At 44.7% G+C, this 17,870-nt stretch overlaps 1 protein-coding gene across 11 annotated transcripts in view; it reads left to right on the forward strand.

Moving 5' to 3' along the window:
- Positions 1 to 17,870, forward strand: part of LOC100059576 (butyrophilin subfamily 3 member A3) — a 42,266-nt gene that overhangs the window by 7,745 nt on the left and 16,651 nt on the right. For 2 of the 11 annotated variants that reach the window (XM_070245346.1, XM_070245347.1), the window contains 2 exons: positions 1,410 to 1,539; positions 4,164 to 4,201. The exons of 4 other annotated variants lie outside the window; for them this stretch is intronic. The gene's annotated coding sequence lies outside the window, so the exon portion shown is untranslated. Of the gene's footprint in view, positions 1 to 1,409; positions 1,540 to 4,163; positions 4,202 to 12,657; positions 12,743 to 15,422; positions 15,597 to 16,388; positions 16,515 to 17,870 lie in introns of those variants that run through there. 5 more of the 11 variants (XM_070245349.1, XM_070245352.1, XM_070245353.1 and 2 more) reach the window with 5 other exon arrangements.

Below are 17,870 nucleotides of genomic sequence, written 5' to 3' on the forward strand. Positions count from 1 at the left end.
CTACAGTGCACATTCAAAATTTGCCAATTGTCCCATAACGTCCTTTATAATGATTTTTTTTTTCTTGGTCCAGGATCTAGTCCAGGATCACACGTTGCACTTAGATGTCATGTCTTTTCAGTTTCCTTTAATAAGCTCCTTAGACTTACTGTGTCTTTCATTATTTATTCAAAATTGACATTTTTGAAGAATACAGGTCAGTTATTTTATAGACTATCCTAAATTTAGGTATGTCTGATATTTCTTCAGTTTTGCACTTTTGGCCAGGAATAACAGAGAAGTGATGTTGTGTCCTTCTCAATGCATCATAGCAGGAGGTATATGAGCCAACATCATTCTTCATGGTTGACTAATATTCCACTGTATGGTGAACTCTAATTCACTGAAACCAATTTCCTATTGTAGGGCATTTAGGTGGATCTCAATCTTTAAAAATATGATCAACTATGCTGCAATGAATATTCTTGAACATGCATATTTGCATGGTTGTCTATTTATTTCCTCAGGCTAAATTCCTAGAAGTGAAACCACTGAGTCAAAGGGTCAAGGGATAGACTTATTCTGAAAGCTTTTGGCATCTAAGTGTTGCCAAGTCATTCTCCAGAGAGCAGCGCAGGACTTTACACTCCTGGCAGTAGTGTCTGCGCATGCCCTTACTCTCGCCAACCCTGGGAATTGGAATCCTTGCCACTTTGATAGGTAAAATGGTATCTCGTTGTTGTTTTAAATTGTGCTTTGTTGTAGGGTTAACATTATTTTCATCTGTTTGATGGCTATTCATGTTTCTTCTTTCACGAGTTGCCTGTCCAGGATTCTGTCCCATTGTCCTACTTATGTCATTGTCATTTTCCCGTCACTGTTCTTAGTCGAGGAGACAGCTGTGGGTGTAGAGACCTGGGCAGAAGAAACCCAGTGTGAAAAGTTCCTGCTTTTGTACCGTCTGGTTTGCTGACTGGGCGGGGTGTGGATTTGGTGTTCATGAGAAGTGAAAAAAAAAAAAATAGAAAGAGATACCAGGCTGCTTGTGGAACCATGAAGAAGACCTGAAAGTGGAAAGAACTGAACTTTCCATTTCTGCCATGTTTCTGACCTCATATTTTTCGTGGAAAAGGAGGCTTGGGCATTAGGCTGGAACTTGAGGGCAAGAAGAGGAAATGGTAAAAGAGACAGAGAAGGAGTGGTTAGGTAGAAGCGGAACCCGGAGTGTGGTAGTGCAGAAGCTAAGTTTAAAGACAGTGTCAGGAAGGTGCACAGCCCACTTCTTGCCTTATCCCTGCCTAAGGGAAGGCTGTATGCACCTGCTCAGGTGTTATGAGCTGTGCCCGGGCCCCATATACTCCCTGGCCTCTAGGACCTTACAGCCCAAAAGAGTCTTGATGCTTCCCTAAAAGCTTGTTTCTCTTTCCCAGTGGCTTCCCAATGGTCATGGCTAATGAGGGTGGTACATGATCATCATAGAGGGCTGCAGATACCAGGAACACAGAAAGGTCTCTCTGGTGTAAAATGACCTCTTTCCCTCCAACATCCCATCAAACAGAGGTTTGTTTTACTCAACTGACTTTTCTTTCATTTTATATCCCCTGAAAAAGATGAACCTGTCAATCATTCATACTTTAGTCATGGGGACTTTTGACCTTAAGAGGATCCACCTCTAAGGTGGACCCTGATAATGTGACCAAACACAAAGATGATAATAGCTTGTTGTAGATGTAGAAATACGCAAGAGTGATCCACCCTGAGAGATTATTTGTGAATATATAGTGCTTCCCTGCTGGTTACTCCTCATCTCTCCAACTTCTTCTTCCTCTTCTTCTTTTTTTTTTTTTTTGTGAGGAAGAGTGGCCCTGAGCTAACTTCTGTGCCCATTTTCCTCTATTTTTGTATGTGGGACTCTGCCACAGCATGGCTTGATGAGTGGTGTAGGTCGTGCCCAGGATCTGAACCTGTGAACCCTGGGCTGCTGAAGCAAAGCACATGAACTCAACCACTGTGCCACCAGGCTGGCCCCCTCCCCAACTTCTTACCACTGCAGTGCCCATACCTTAATTCCTGGACCTCTTTTATTTTTCATCTGTCCCTAGGTGATCTCATCCAGTCTCATGGCTCCCACCAGATTTAAATATTACCTATGAAGACCATCTTTGTGCTGATGAGTCCCAAATTTGTGTTTCTAGATTAAACCATTACCTTTAACTCCAAACTCATACTTCCAATGTCTAAAGAGTACCTCAAACTCAACATGTCCAGAACTGATTTGATCTTCCCCTCTAAACCTTCTCTTCCTTCTCGATAGACTTGAGCTTTGCAATTCTATTCTTTCAGTTGTTCAGGCCCCAAACCTTGGAGACACTACAAACTCCTCTCTTTTTCTCATATTCTACATCCAATCTGTCTTAAATGCTCTTGGCTCTACCTTCAAAATAGATCCAGAATCTGAGCAATTCTCATCTCTTCTCATCCCCGCTGTTAACACCCTAGTCCAAGCCACCATCACCTCTTGCATCTCCTAACTTGCCTCTCTGCTGTTGTCCTTACTCCTCTCGGCAATTTCTCTATACAGTAGCCATAGTGAGTCTGTTAAAATATGAGTTAGATCATGTCACTCCTTTGCTCAAAACCTTCCAATCACTTCTCCACTCACTCAAAGTAAAGCTACATTCCTCACAGGGCCTATAAGGCCCCACACATCTGCCCCCTCCCTCCTCTGCCCTGTTCACCTCTCTGACTTCATCGCCTATTACTCCTCCCCACTATTGTGCCACACTGGCCCCCTCACTGTTCTTTCAACAGGCACCTTCACTTCTTAGGGCCTTTGCATTTGTTCTTCCCACTGCCTGGACCTCTTGCTTCCCCAGCCATCTGCATGGCTTGCTTCCTCACCTCAAAAGGCATCTTAAAATTTGTACAAAAATGCTAAGGACCCAGAATAGCCAAAACAATTTTGAAGAAGAATAAAGTGGAAGGTTTATACTTCCCAATTTCAAAAGTTGCTACAAAGCTACGATAATCAAGACAGTGTGGTATTGGAGTAAAGTTAGACATGTAGATCAATGCAATAGGATTGATTTATGGTCAATTGATTTTAACAAAGGTGCCAAGGCAATTAAAGGGGAGAAAGGCAATTCTTTTCAACAAATAGTACTGAGACAATTGGTTCTCCACATGCAAGAGAATGAATTTGGACCCTTACTTCACACATTACAGAAAAATTAACTCAAAAATTAACCCCAATCAATCATAGACCTAAATGTTAGAGCTAAAACTATAAAACTATTAGAGCGAAGCCTAAGAGCAAATATCATGATCTTGAGTTAGATGATGATTTCTTACATATGACATCAAATGCACAAGCAACAAAATAAAATATTGATAAATTAGACTTCATTAAAATTAAAAATTTTTGTGCTCCAAATGGCACTTCAAGAAAATAAAAAGTCAAGCAACAGAGTGGGAGCAAATGTTTGCAAATCATATATCAGATAAGGGACTTGTACAGAATATACAAAGAACTTTTATAATTCAATAATGACAACTAAAAAATAGGCAAAATATTTGAATAGAAGTTTCACCAAAGAAGATATACAAATGGCTGATAAACACATGAAAATATGCTGTTTAGGGTTCACTCAGCTTCCTGAATTCATAAGTTTATGTCTTTTGCCAAATTTGGGAAGTTTTCAGCCATCATTTCTGAGAACACATTTTCCTGCCCCACCTTTTTTCTCCTCTCCTTCTAGGACTCTGATGACGTGAATGCTAGATCTTTTTTTATAGTCCCATAAATCTCTGAATCTCTGTTCATTTTTTTGGTCTATTTTCTCTCTGTTGTCCAGACCTAGTAATTTCTATTCATCTATCTTTAAGTTCACTGAATCTTTCCTTTGTTCTCTCCATTTTGCTGTTAAGCCAACCCACTGAGGTCTAAATTTTGTTTATTGTATTTTTAAGCTATAAAATTTCTATTTGGTTCTTTATATTTTCCTTTTCTTTGCTGAGATTACTTGTTTTTTCATTTTTTCAAGAGAGTTTGTATTTGCTTGTTGAAGCATTTTAAATACTTACTTTAGAATACTTATCTGCTTTAAACATATGTCATATATTCCAACATTGAAGTCATCTTGAGCGTTGGTGTCTGTTGATTGTCTTTTCTTACTCAATTTCAGATTTTCCTGGTTCGTGGCATGAGAAGTGATTTTCTGTTGTATCCTGGACATTTTGGGTGTTATGTTATAAGACTCTGCATTTTATTTAAATCCTCTGACGCTCTGCGGGTGGGGAAAAGTAGGTAGTGCATCATTATTGTTAGGTGGGGGCAGAAGTCTAGCTTCCTCATCTGGCCGCTGTTGACACTTGGGTGGGGGCATTCTTGTAGCTGCTGGGTGAGGTTGAGAGTTCAGGCTCCCTACTAGGTCTCTGCTGACACACACTGACTGGGAGAGAGTGAAGTACATCATTACTGCTTCCATTTGGTTTCCAGTGACATTGTGATAGAGGGGGACTTGGTACCGCTAGGCAGGGCTGAAAGTCTCAGTTTCCCACTTGGCCTTCTCTGACCCCATGCCAGCAGGCGGAGGGGCACCTTGTTAAAGCTGGATGTCTAGATTCCCCAGTAGTCCTCTGCTGGTAGGGTTTTTTTTTTCCTTGATATTTGGCTGGAATATGGCAGTTGTTGTCTAAAAGTTTTCTGTCCAGCTAGGCTGTCCCTTTCTTGGTCCTTTGACTAGAAGCTTTTAGGTCTTTGTGTATATGTGTGTGTCCCTGTTAGAGTGTCCTGGTTCTGGCTTTTCTAGCACCCAGTCTCATATATTTGAGGCAAAAAGAAAACCTAGGGAATTTACCACCATGTTTTTCTTTGGGTCTTGAGATTCCTAGTCAGTCTCCCTTCTCTCCATCTTTCAGAGTCTTCTTGCATTTGTTTTATAAAATAACGTCCAGGGTTTTAGCTGCACTTACCAGGAGGAATCAAAAGTGCATCTATACCATCTTGTCCTGGAACTGGAAGGCAGGTTGACAAGTCCTTAAAATGTCCAACATAGACTTACCATATAGCTCAGCAATTCCATTTCTAGATATCTACTCAAGAAAAATGAAAGCATATGTCCATACAAATACTTGTACACAAATGTTCATAGCGGTATTAGTCACAATAGTCATAAAGCAGAAACAAGCCAAATAACCATCAACTGGTGAATGAATAAACAAAATGTAATATAGCCATACAATGGAATACTATCCAGCAATAAAAAGAAATGAAATACTGTTTGCTACAATATGAATGAACCCCAAAAACATGTTAAGTGAAAGAAATCAGACTCAAGAGGCCACATATTCTATGATTCTATTTACGTAAAATGTTCAGAAGAGGCAAATCCATATAGAGAGAAAGATTACTTTGTTGCCTAGGGCTGGGCATAAGACAAATGAGCACCTTTTTGAGGTGATGGAAATGTTCTAAAATTAGATTATGGTGATGGTTTCACAGCTCAGTAAATATACTAAAATCATTGAATTGTACACTTAAAATGAGTGAATTTTAAATTCGCTCATATAAATATATGAGGTATATAAATTATGCCTCCATAGATCTGTTTCAAAAAAGAGAGTCAGAGGAGAGGAAGTGGAGACATTTTGTATTGCAAACTTTCTTAAAGAATTTTGCTGTTAAGAGTTGCAGAGAAAAGATGTATAGCAGGAGGGCATATGAAGTGAAGGGAAAATTTTTTTAAACTTATTATTACAGAAAATTTCAAATTCCACATAAGTGGAAAACCCTCATAGATCCATCATCCAGATACAATAATCATTAACTCAGGGCCACTCTGATTCCATCTCTACTCCCACCCGTCAACCCTAGATTATTTTAGAACAAATCCTAGACATCATATCATTTATATCACAAATATTTTAGTATCTCTAAAAGACAAGAAATCTTAAAAATACATAACCACAGTGTCATTATCATGTCTAAAAATTCACAATAATTCCTTAGTAACCTAAAATATGTGGCCAATGTTGAAATTTACCAAATCATCTAATAAATATATATGCCCTTTGTTTGAATCAGGATTAAAACAAGATCCACTCATTGCGTTTGGTCGATATGTCTCTTAAGTCTTTCTTCTTTTAAATAGACCTTATTTTTAAGAACAGAAAAATTGAGAAGTCTTACAGAAAAATTGAGAAGATAGTATGGAGCATTCCTATGCACCCTGCACTCAGTGTTCTCTATTATTAACATCTTACGTGAGTATAGTACATGTGTTTTAGTTACTGAATCAATATTGATAAATTATCATTTTCTTAGTTTTTAGTTACTGTCCTTCATCTGTACCAGGATCCCATGTAGGATCCCACCTTACACATATTTGTCATGTATCCTTGAGCCCTTCTTGGCTGTGACTGTTTCTCAGACTTTTCTTTGTTTGATGACCTTGACAGTTTTGAGGAATACTGGTTAGGTGTTTTGTAGGATGCCTCTCTTTTGGGATTTGTTTGGTGGTTTTCCTCATGGTTAGATCGAGAATTTAAGTCTCTTTTAGTCTTTCTTTTCTTGGCATTTATTTGTTGACTAAATGGCTTGTTTCCTATAGAATTTTCCACATTCTAAATTTTGCTAATTGCATCCCTGTGTCATTTATTGCGTTCCTCTGCCTCCCTCATTTTTTTCTGTAAACTGGTAGTTAAATTTAAAGACTTGATATGAGTCAGGATCTATTTTTTGGCAACGATACATCATAGGTAGTGTTGTGCTGTGTTTTTCCATCAGGAGGCAGATAATTCTAGTTGGCAGCCATTGATAAGCATTGCATAGATCCATTATTTTATTAGGGGCTGTAAAATGGTGATATTCTAATTCTATCATTATGTCTTTGTTTATTTTATTTATACAGAGAAACTATGCCTCATCCGCTATTTCAACAAGATTTATTTAGGAAAGGCAGATCAATACCTTTCTTTACTCTTTATTTACCACTTTTCAGAATAATGAGTTCATTCTCTAGCATCCTCCAAAGGTAACCAATGAGTTTTTATTTAGTATTACTATGAATAAATCAACTTTAATGTGGTTTAATCCCTTTCAGTGGTTATTTTTATTGATGCTCAATGTGTCCCATATTTGGCCAGCATGAACCTCATGTTGACATGACTCTAGTGTCTTTGATGGCTTTCTTGCCATTAGGGTCGTCTTATACATATGCTGCTATATGGTTTTTTTTTTTTAAAGTGGAAATGGTACTAAGAGACCTCAATTTGGGTTCAAAGAAGGTTTTTACTTATTCATTTTTTAAGACAGGAAGTATAACATGTTTGCTTGCTGATGGATGTGATCCACTGCAGGGGGAAAGGTGATGCTGCAGGAGGGGCAGGGTTGCTAGAGGGATGTCCTTGAGTAGGTGAGAGGTGCTGGGGTCCAGCACCAAGTGGAGGGTTGGTTATCAGCTGAAAGTGAAGAGGAGGGAGGGTTTGTAGTGAAGAAGAAGAAAATGTGAAATAATTGCTTTGAAAGTTTATGAGTGAGTGACCAGGAAAATGCTGGGTACTTCTCATGACCAACTTGAAGTTTGTGATTATAAATATTCTATGTTTTTATCCAAGTACTTCAGCTGCTTGGATGCAGGCATGGAGTAGATGGGAAGTTGGATTCAGCCAAAGCTGGGCTTTTGCCAGGCTGGTGGGATGGAGAGAGTGAGGGAAATGAGAGTTGAGTGTGCAAGGTAGCTATTATAATAATGGGTTATGAAATCTAGGTGGGCTAAGGTTGAAAGGGGGCAGAATCTTTTAGTGTCAGGGTCAGAGGGGCTGGAGGTCTGGGGAGTGGAAAAATAATTAGAGAGAAGGGCAGGAGAGAGTGACTTGCAAAGACAGGAAGTGCTGAGCACAGCGTGGGATACTTAAAACTGAGATTATGGTGAGATTACAGGTCCAGGTAATGACAAGGCCAAGGTATGACTGTGAAGTAGGTGGCTGTGGTACAGAAGGACAACATCACTGGAGGTGAGGGGATCAAGAGGTCAAGGTGAGAGGCCAAGGTGTTGGGTGGATTGTCTTGGTTGATAGAGAAGGCACCAAGAATAGTAGTAGGAGTGGGGTGAGGAGAAGACAATGACCCAGGGGCTGAACTCTTCAATGGCTGGTGGAGGGAAGGGGGAGCCTGGAAGGCTGTTAAATGCTGGCAACAGGAGTGGCTGAGGGTGATGTAGAATGTCTGCACGCACTTCAAAGCAGCTGAGGCCCTGCAATTCCCTTGACCACCAGAGAAATAATCCCATATATTCATTCTCTCATTCATTCTTTCTTCAACAAAAATTGATCATCCGTCCTATGATAAGCAATACCCGTCCCTCCCCCCCCAGCCCCCACCAAAACCTAAATGCATTAATCACAGAGTTGTCCTATAAAGTCAGGACATTCTCAGGACATCCTCAGTTAATCAGACATCCCACTCAATCCTTCTGGTTAATCGGCTTTTTTTTTTTGTATAATAGTGAAGTATAATGAACAAAGCTTTCGGGATTGAAATTCTCATGTAATGAATTCGAAGATATGAAAATGCTTTGTTCCTGCAGAAAGCTCCATCCTTCATAGAAGCCAGGTGACCTCTTGACAGGGAATCAAAGTGAAAAGTGCTGTCAGGGTGGAGAGAGAGGAGGTGGTGATATAAGAGTTACCTGTGGAGTTGAAGGACTTTGGAGTTGAAAGGCATCTTAGGGACGACCTTGCCTGTAGTTTTCCAACTTTTTCTTTCCATCCTGTCAAATGTAGAGGAGTTTTGTCCGTCAAAATCATACCTGGGATCCCCAAATAGGAAACAGATACAGGATCAGTGCTCTAGTTGAGCTGGCGTCTCCTGAGACAGCACAGCCACCCAGAGTGTCCCTGAGAGGTTCCCGTGGGATCTAGGATTCTGGGGAACACAGTTTGAATACTGCTCACTTGGTCTCATTTCTAATTCCCTTTTTTGCTGAGGCCCAGAGAGAAGCGACCTGACCAAGGAGGACTCAGGTCCCAGAGCCCACTGTCTGGCCCTTTGGTCACATGTGGCTGAAGAGGCCGCAGATGAAGGCAGAGCAGGGATGGAGATGAAGACAGCGCCTCGGTTCTTGAGTTCTCATTGAATAGCTTGGGTCTCTTTCATTAGTATTTCTAACTCTGGAGACAACATTTTTGTACAACAAAAGGCACACTGGGTAATTTTTTGTTGGGGGAAAGAAGAGTGTAATATAATGGAAAAAACACGGCTTGGGAGTTTGACACACTGGATTTAAATCTTGCCTTCCCCACCACTAACTAGCTGTGTGACACTGGTCAGACTAACTAACCTCTCTGAGCCTCAGTCACTTTCCTTATCTGCAAAGAAAAGATAATAATCTAACGTAGAGGAATTTGTGGGAACTACATGAGATAATGTTTATACAGTGTCTGGCCCACAATAAGTAATCAAGAAACGGCAACTTTTATAAATATTATTGGAATTTGTCCTTTTTATTAGTGGAAGGATGACTGTATCCCCTAATACTTCCTGAATGACCTCCTTCCAGCTTCAGAGAAGCTTCGATTTCCTGGGAACTGGGGTTTCGTGACTCAGGCTTATTGCCTTCCTCATCCCCTCAGAGAATGACTTGCAGGGGCCCCTCTCCCCACATCCATCTCCCAGCTTCCCTGGGATGCTCCCCACAGATGACCATTATGGTCAACAGGGCCTTTGCTTGGGTTCTTGGTTCTTGGATATTTGTGGGAATTCATCACACGCTCTTAGTCCAGTGTCTGCTCTGGACTCATGGAAGGTGTAGACAGGAGTCCCTGGGGCTTTTGGACAGTAGCTTTGCCGTTGTTCCTGATGGCGCTGATCTCCTTTCATGATGTGAGATCCCACAGTAGTTCCTTCTGGAAAGCCTGGCCTGGGAGGAGGAAGTGGGCTGGGGAAATGCCTGGCTCTCCAGGGCTGGGATCTAGCCCTGTGGGCTCATGTCACAGCACAGGGTGCATCCTCCCTAAGTCAGTGAGCTGTGCCTGTCCCCCTTTCACCTTCACAAGACTGGCCCCAGGGCACTCAGACCTTCGTAGGGGAGCTGGGTCTGGTGTGGCTCAGTGAGTGGGTGCTGGATGAAGATGGTGGGAGATGGACGGAGAGATACCGGGGGGACATAGTCAGAGGGTTGGCAGCATTGTTGGCTATCCCTTTCCCAGAAAGATTGACAATTAACCCTGAAAATAGACATTAAAATTTTTACTGGACGTACATGATCAGGAATTGATTCAGACAATCCTCCATTTTAAATTTAGAAACTATTGCACAAACAGGCAAAAGTTAGAAATAGCACAAGGAATTATTTATTCAATTTTTTTTGGAAGAGAAGAGTAATCATGTGCTGGAGTCTAGTACAAGGAAGGAATCTATTAAAATATTAAAGAAATTTAAGGGGCTGGCCTGGTGGCGCACTGGTTAAGTTTGCATGTTCCGCTTTGGCGGCCTGGGGTTCACTGGTTCAGATGCCAGGTGCGGACATGGCACCGCTTGCCAAGCCATGCTGTGGCAGGCGTCCCGCATATAAAGTAGAGGAAGATGAGCACAGATGCTAGCTCAGGGCCAGTCTTCCTCAGCAAAAAGAGGAGGATTGGAGGCAGACGTTAGCTCAGGGCTAATCTTCCTTAAAAAAAAAAAGAAGAAAAATTTAAGTCCAAAAATTTCTAAGTACAAGAATGACAGGATAAGTAAAATAAGAAAACAATAAGACAGTAAATGTCCCCAAGCCAAGGAATCCTAAGGGTTTGTGAATCTGTATATTTTCTCTTTTTTCCTGCTTCTTTTGCCAAACTTTACCAACCACTTGCTGAGGAGAGAGGTCTGTTGGCTGTGTCTTCAGTGTTTTCTCAGTAATAAGAGGAAGCCCTTAGGCAGCACAGGGGGGTTGGAATGGAAAGGAGAAGTGGTTGCTGGAGGCATAAGCTGGGGCCCAAAGGGCCAGGGGAGGCAAGTGGGTGGGTGGGCTGAGGGTTAGGATGCGGAGGGGCAGAGGTGGGGGGCAGGTAATGGGATGGAGGGTGACACTGGGGTAAAGTAAGCAGGTGTTTGGCTGGGTCTTTTGGACTTGTCTAGGGGGCTGTCCAGAAGTGGATGAAGGGCAGACTCAGTGAGGGGTCAGAGGGACCTGAGGTCCACGGTGTGGGCAGGGGGAGGTCAGGCTGCAGTGTGTGATGAAGGCAGCTGGAGGTGGTGAGACCAGCAGTGGGCTGCCCGCCTGGGCTGCCCTGGTCTACTCACCATCCACCCCTCCCTGGGTGTTTGGGACAGGAGGTAAATTCTCCAGTCCTCGGGCTGTGCTGATGGCAGGCGAGGCTGAGAGTGACTCCCCTAGGTCCTGGGGCTGCATCCCTGGCACAGTCATGGGTCAAAGGTTGCCCTTGCCTGGCCTGCCTTCCTCATGGGGTCTCTGAGCCTGACCCAGCTTTGGGTGTTAGGAAGTCAGTTTGCCCTGAAGCATCTCTGGCCTCCCACGCTCTGCCCTCCAGAGGGTCCCATTCTGGGTGGGAGATCCAGACAGTTATAACAAGTAGAACTATGAATGTGATGGCAGGTGGTGTGAACATTCCCCATGGAAAATCTGGGAGGAGGCGCAGCTGTTCTCCATCCTTGAAGCTGGGACCACTGTCAAATGGTCAACTGCCTCCTCCACTCCCCACCAGGATGTCTAAAAGGGAAATCAACAGTAACGTGGGTCTGTCAGAAATCCAAACTCTTGGTTCCCTGCCCCAGTGGCTCCTCCCTCATCCCCTACTCCACCCCACCCCCAATCCTGGTAAAGCAGTTATCTCATTCTTAGGCTAGATACCTGGCAATCACTCTTTTCTTTCTCTCACACACGCAAATCACCAGCCAATCCAGTCACTTCTGCCTTCAAAATAAATCTGCTGATCCCTTTTCATCCCTACTTCGAATACCCCACATCCAGTCTAAGCAGTGGGGCCCAGAAAGGACTGAGAATGTCTCGTCCCTCCATGGTCTTGCCTGGGTCTCTGGGAGGTTGCAGCCTGCCTATTGGTCTCCTGTTTCCATCCTCTGAGTCTCTTCTCCAAATGGAAACTGAGAGATGGTATCGAAGTGGAAGCCTTGTTGTTCCTGGGGTATGAAATATCAGGAAACAGACGTGTTGATAGATGAAATGATATGGGATCTGGAAATTGCTTCACAATAATCCAGTGGGAGCGGGAAGTGGGTGGAAGTAAATATGGTTGAAGCCAGGAGATGGGTGAGTGGGCATTCATTAGACTGTCATTCATTATACTATTCTCTCTACTTTTGTATATGTTTAAAACATTTTATAATAAAAGTAAAATAAAACAATTCAATAAAATGATATAAACCTGATCAAAAACTTCAAAAGGGCCTCCATCTCTCTAAGAATAAAAATCTAAGGCCATGAGATATAGAAAACCCCTGTCTTCGTGCCCAGGGCACATCCAGACTAGTTAAATCTGAATCTCTTTAGGTGGAACCAAAGATCAGCAGTGGTTTCCAAAGTGTGATCCTCAGACCAGCAGTATCAGCATCACCGGGAACTTGTTAGAAATGCATATTCTCAGGCTCCACCCCAGTCCTGCTGAATCAGAATCCCTGGGAGTGGGGTCCAGCAATGTGTGTTTTCAAAAACCCTCTAGGTGATTGGGTTCCTGATGCAGACGCTGAGGGCCCAAGAGTCAGGCCTGAGAAAGCTGACGGAGCTTCTCTTGATGGATAAGCCAGGTGAGAGGAAATGCAGGTCTGGGGTCCACAGAGCCCGTGAGAGAGTCTAAGGTTGTGGCACTGAGCCCTCTGCTCCCACCGTCAGTGCAGAGCCTGAGGACAGTGGGGCTGAGTGAAGCCAGGGGCATGGGGAAGAGCCTGGGAGCTCACTGGGGTGACAGATTTGGGGAAAGGAGGGGGTCTGGAGTGTCCTGAGGCTGACCCCACCCAGCTTTGGTGCTGGGGAGCAAGGCCAGCTGCCACTGGTTTTCAGAGCGACGTGGACAAGAGTCTTGTACTCTGAAAACCCTTCTTTTCTGTGTCCTTATTGCATTTGTTTCATTTTATATTTAATATGAAAAGTTCTTTAAAAATCTCTACCTCTTGAGTGTGAACTGAAGGGACAAAGGAGGCCATTCCTCCTCTGGTCACAGGGGTGGTGGTGGCAGACGTGGGTGAGGCTGTCCCTGGCAAGGAGGCTCCTGGGGGTGAACTTGTATAGAACCCACGTCTCAGGTCTGTTTTAGCACCTGCTGGGAGGCCCCCACCCTCCCAGCCAAGGAGCTTCCTCTGTTTCCCCGGGGACTCAGCCAGCAGCAGGGAGTGGGGCCTTCACCCATGGTGGCAGGGCTCTGCTGGCCCCACAGTGTGGGCTGGGCCCTGACTTCAGGCCTGCAGACATCAATGGCTCTGTTTTGTTCCACTCCAGAGCTGCCCTGGCCGCCTGTCTCCCTCTCCCACCTCTATACGTACCCTCATTCCCCACTCAGTAGGCTTGTCACCAGGTATCATTGTCGTCCACATTTCTGTGGAGGGGAGGGTTGTCATCTGGTAGAAGCAGTAGTTGGCTAACCCGGAAGGTGCTTGTGACAGAGAGGGGTCAGTGTGGAGATTCTCATATTAATCCTTCCCCTCCCTTCTCCTTTGTTGTGTTACTCTCTGTGTCCCTTCTCTCCATCCGTTCTCAGTTCTCTCTGCCCTACTTTGTGACTAGGGAGACTGACCTCTATGGATTAATCATGGTGGCCCCTTGCTGGTGGCTTCTCATTGGGTTTTGCCAATGGAAGGCACTAGGTGGAGACCTTCTGAGGAAGAAGAGGGGATGGGGTATTTCTCTCTCACTCCCTATCAGTGTCTGGGTTTCTCTGGAACTAGTGTCATCCTGTGGTTCCTGTCCCTTCTTGACTGGGACAGGCAGTGGGGGGGAGGGGGATAAAAGCTCCCTGCTGCCTCAGAATCCCCTGCTGTTCTCTTCTCCCAGCCCTCAGCCATATAAACTCTGTAGCTGAACCATCTCAGTGGAATTCTGCTTCCCTCTGGGACCCTCCAGCTCTCATACTTCTCTTCTCACTCTGGCCCTCACGGATGCTGGATAAGGACTAAGTTTCCCTTGAGGTGGGCGACATTCTCTCCTCACTCAGGACTGTGCTCTTTCTCAGCAGAAACTGTAGGGTCTTCAGCTTGGTTTTCATCTCCCTCCCTCCTGGGATTTAGTCTTTAACTCCCCCTCTACCTTTGAAGCTCTGCTTCCAGCTGTCTGAGCCAGTGTCTTCTTGGCAAGGAAGATGGCTCCTCAGAGAGGTCAGGTGCCCACCAGCCATTTTCAGCTTTGTTCCAGGGAATTTGCAGTTTCCCCAGGAGAGTCAAAGCTGGAAACCGAGGGGACTTCTCCATCTCCTCTGCCCAGGAGCAGCCCCTCTCCCCCGTCTCCTCTGTATCTCATTTCTGGTGTATCTGAGGGTTCTGCTCTTCTTGTCCATGTTGCTTTATGATTTTCTCCACCTTACCATGTGCCCTGTCAGGCAGCCAGACTGTGAGGCTACTCAGGGCAAGAGACTTTCTTTTTTTTTAAAAAATTAATTTTTAAATTGAGGCATAATTGACATATAACATTATATTAGTTGTAGGTGTACAACATAATAAGTCTAGTTAACATCCATTGCCATACATAGTTACACAATTGTTTTTCTTGTGATTAGAACTTTTAAGATCTACTCTCTAGCAACTTTCAAGTATGCAATACAGTATTATTAGCTATAGTCACCATGCTGAATGTTACATCCCCTCACTTATTTATTTTATAACTGCTGGTTTGTACCTTTTGATTCCCTCCACCCATTTCACCCTCCCCCACCCAAGAGATTTTGTTGGTCTTCCCCAGATGTGTGCAGCCAGCTGTCAATAAGTGCCCCCTGAACAACTGAGTGCAGGGAGTGTCCCCAGAAACTTTCAGTACCAGCGCCACGAGGGGTAAATGGGGAGGCGGTTGTGGCGGAGAAAAGCCAAGGGGCCTTTTGCAGACAGGATGCAGTCGTGCCTGTGTGTGTGTGTGTGTGTGTGTGTGTGTGTGTGTGTTGTGGGGGATCTATGAAGGGGGAGGTGCTCACCCTCTCAGGCCTCAGGGGAGCAGTGAGATTGGGGAGCATCATGGGAGAGACCAAGGTGTGGGGACTTGGTTGGACAGAAATGCTGACATTGTCCCACCACTTCCCTGTGGGAACTCAATTTTTCTGTTGTAAAATGAATACGAATAAAGACAACTCTTCGGTAAGTGAATAAGTACGTGACTTAAGTGTGCCCCCCCCTCCTCCCCCCGCCGTGTCCCTTCCTGTCCTAACTACCCCTTCAGCCTGCTAGGGAACCCCCTGGCTGACTTCTATCACCGCAGATTCATTCCGACTGTTCTTTAACTTCATATAAGTTGGAATCCTGCAGCGTGCGGTCTCTTGTGTCTGGTTTCCTGCGCTCGCGTCCACCGTTCTAAGATCCTTTGTTGGCATTGTCTGTTCCGACCCTCAGCGTTCTCCCGCAAGAAGCGCTCTTTCAGTCCGCCATGTACTGGCCACAAGGGGGCAGCAGAGCCTCATGGAACCTGGTGAGACTTGGCGGGACGGCCTTTCTATTGGCTCTTAGGTTCCTCCCCGACCCGTCTTCCCCTGTTTCTGGGCGCCTCCCAGGCAGCTGCTGCGGGAAGGTCCTGCTTCCCTCTCTGAGACCTGCTTCTTTGGAGAGGATCTCTGAAGTGGAGGTTTGAGCTTGGGTTTCCAAACTTTTTGGATCATGCACCCCTTTCAGTAATGTATTTGGAATGTGCAGGTACCAATTAGGTACAAACATTATGCAGATTATAAAAGCAAACATGAATAACACATTAAGAAAGATAAGGTTAAAGCTTTTGTTACAGTTCTAATATATTTTCTGCCTCCCCTCCTGCCCCCAGGTCCCTGGAGCCCCCATGGGGCTAGTGCCCCCAGTTTAGAGCTCAGCTGAGTTTTGGGTGGACCTGGCTCCTCTCGCGGTTTGCCAAAGAACCACGTGACCCTGGGCATCTTCCCTGATATCGTTGTGCCTCTGTCTCTCAGCTGTTAAATGAGGAAAGTAATACTTTGCTCAGAGGATTATAGCACAACATTCATTGAAATAAAGTACATAATGTTCAGAGTAAAATGGCAGGCGGTGAAGAGTGGGCCTGAGAATTGGTGCCCGTCATTAGAGAGCAGGGGCCTGGCCTCGGGGCTTCAGCCTGTAGCTCAGCCTGTGGAGACAAGGCTTGACATGAAGGAACAGGGTGTCCGGCATCCTGGGGACAGTTAGAATCAGCCTTTCAGGGTTAGTCAGGGCCTCTCCTGCCTCTACTGCCCAGGCTTCTCTCCTCTGATTCTCTCAGGGACAGAGGCCAAAGTGCCAGGCCTCCAGGCTCTTTCCCATAACTTGGCACTCAAGTCTCTCCTGCCAGAACTTTCCTGTTTCACCCTTGACCATGGATGGACCTGACCTACGTGGGATTGGGAGAGTAAGTCACTTCTTTCCAGGTCACTCGCTGGGTCACCCATATGGTCAGTGCATGTGCTTGCTCTCTGCACTCATTCACTCTCATTGCAGTGACTAGGGAACTTGAGATGCTCTAGGCAGACGTGTCCATCTGGTGTCCCATCCCCAGAAATGTCAGGGCTGAATGCCACTACTCCTTCCTTTTATCCCCTCCCTCCATTCCTTCCTTCCCTTCTTTTTTTTTCGGTATGCTTTTTGGTAAGGAAGATTGGCCCTGTTGCTAATCTTCCTCTTTTTATTTCTTCCCCAAAGCCCCAGAACGTAGTTGTATATCCTAGTTGTAAGTCATTCTAGTTCTTATATGTGGGATGCTGCCACAACGTGGCTTGATGAGCAGTGTGTAGGTCCACACCCAGCATCTGAATCAGAGAACCCTGGGCCAGTGAAGCACAGCATGTGACCTTAGCCACTTGGCCGTGGGGCCAGCCTGCCTTCTTTCTTGTTCTTTCCTTTCTTTCTCTATCATTCTCTCTGTCTGCTTCCTTTCCTTTTAATCTCTTATTTATCTTTTGCTTATTTATTAGTGAATACAATTTGTTAATTTTTCTTTGAGAATGTGTGTCCCCCTCCTTTCTCTTTGTATATCTCAGGGCTTGGGTGGGAGTGGCGCCTCCTCACCTCCCCTGGAATTGCAGACTTTGGAAGCAGAGTGGATGGCCCACTCAGAGGGTGGTGGGGTGGGTGCTGCCGGCCAGGCAGCCTCTGCAGCTGACCTCTGGGTGGAGCTGGACAGGCAGTGACCACTCCTGGGAGCGAGTGAGGGGCTTAAGGAATCCCCAGAGCCTCCTTTGGTTGGATATTTCAGTTGTGGGGATGACAGCCTTGACTGGGAAGGGCTCTCCTCACCACAGGGGCAGATCGCAGGCTCAGAAGAGGATGATGGCCCGACTGACTGTGTCCTTGGGGCTCTGCTCAGCAGGCTGCCAGACAGAGCTCCATCCCCAGCTAGGGTCATGCTCCTTAGATAAAGGAAGGAAGAATTTTAAGTCAAGACAAAAACCGTCACCTTGCGTGTGTTTCTTTTTCTTTTTCTTTTTTTCCAGAAAATAAACAAGCAGAAAACTGTTCTTAAACTTTTCCTGCAGTAAAAGATAACCCAGTGAACCCTCATCTTAACAGTGTCAAGACAGATTAAGTTTTACTGGATTGCACCTTTAAGAAAAGGGGTTTAATCCTTTCCGTCAACTGTCACATTTTAAAATCCAAATTCCTGTTACATTCACCTTTGTTTTATGGCTCAGGTGTTTATCTGCCTTGAAAGCACTTGAAGCAACTAAGAGATAAGAGCTATCGTATGTCTATTAAGAGGAAAGTAAAA

This window comes from Equus caballus, chromosome 20 (genome assembly GCF_041296265.1).
Source record: "Equus caballus isolate H_3958 breed thoroughbred chromosome 20, TB-T2T, whole genome shotgun sequence".
NCBI classification, from domain to species: domain Eukaryota; kingdom Metazoa; phylum Chordata; class Mammalia; order Perissodactyla; family Equidae; genus Equus; species Equus caballus.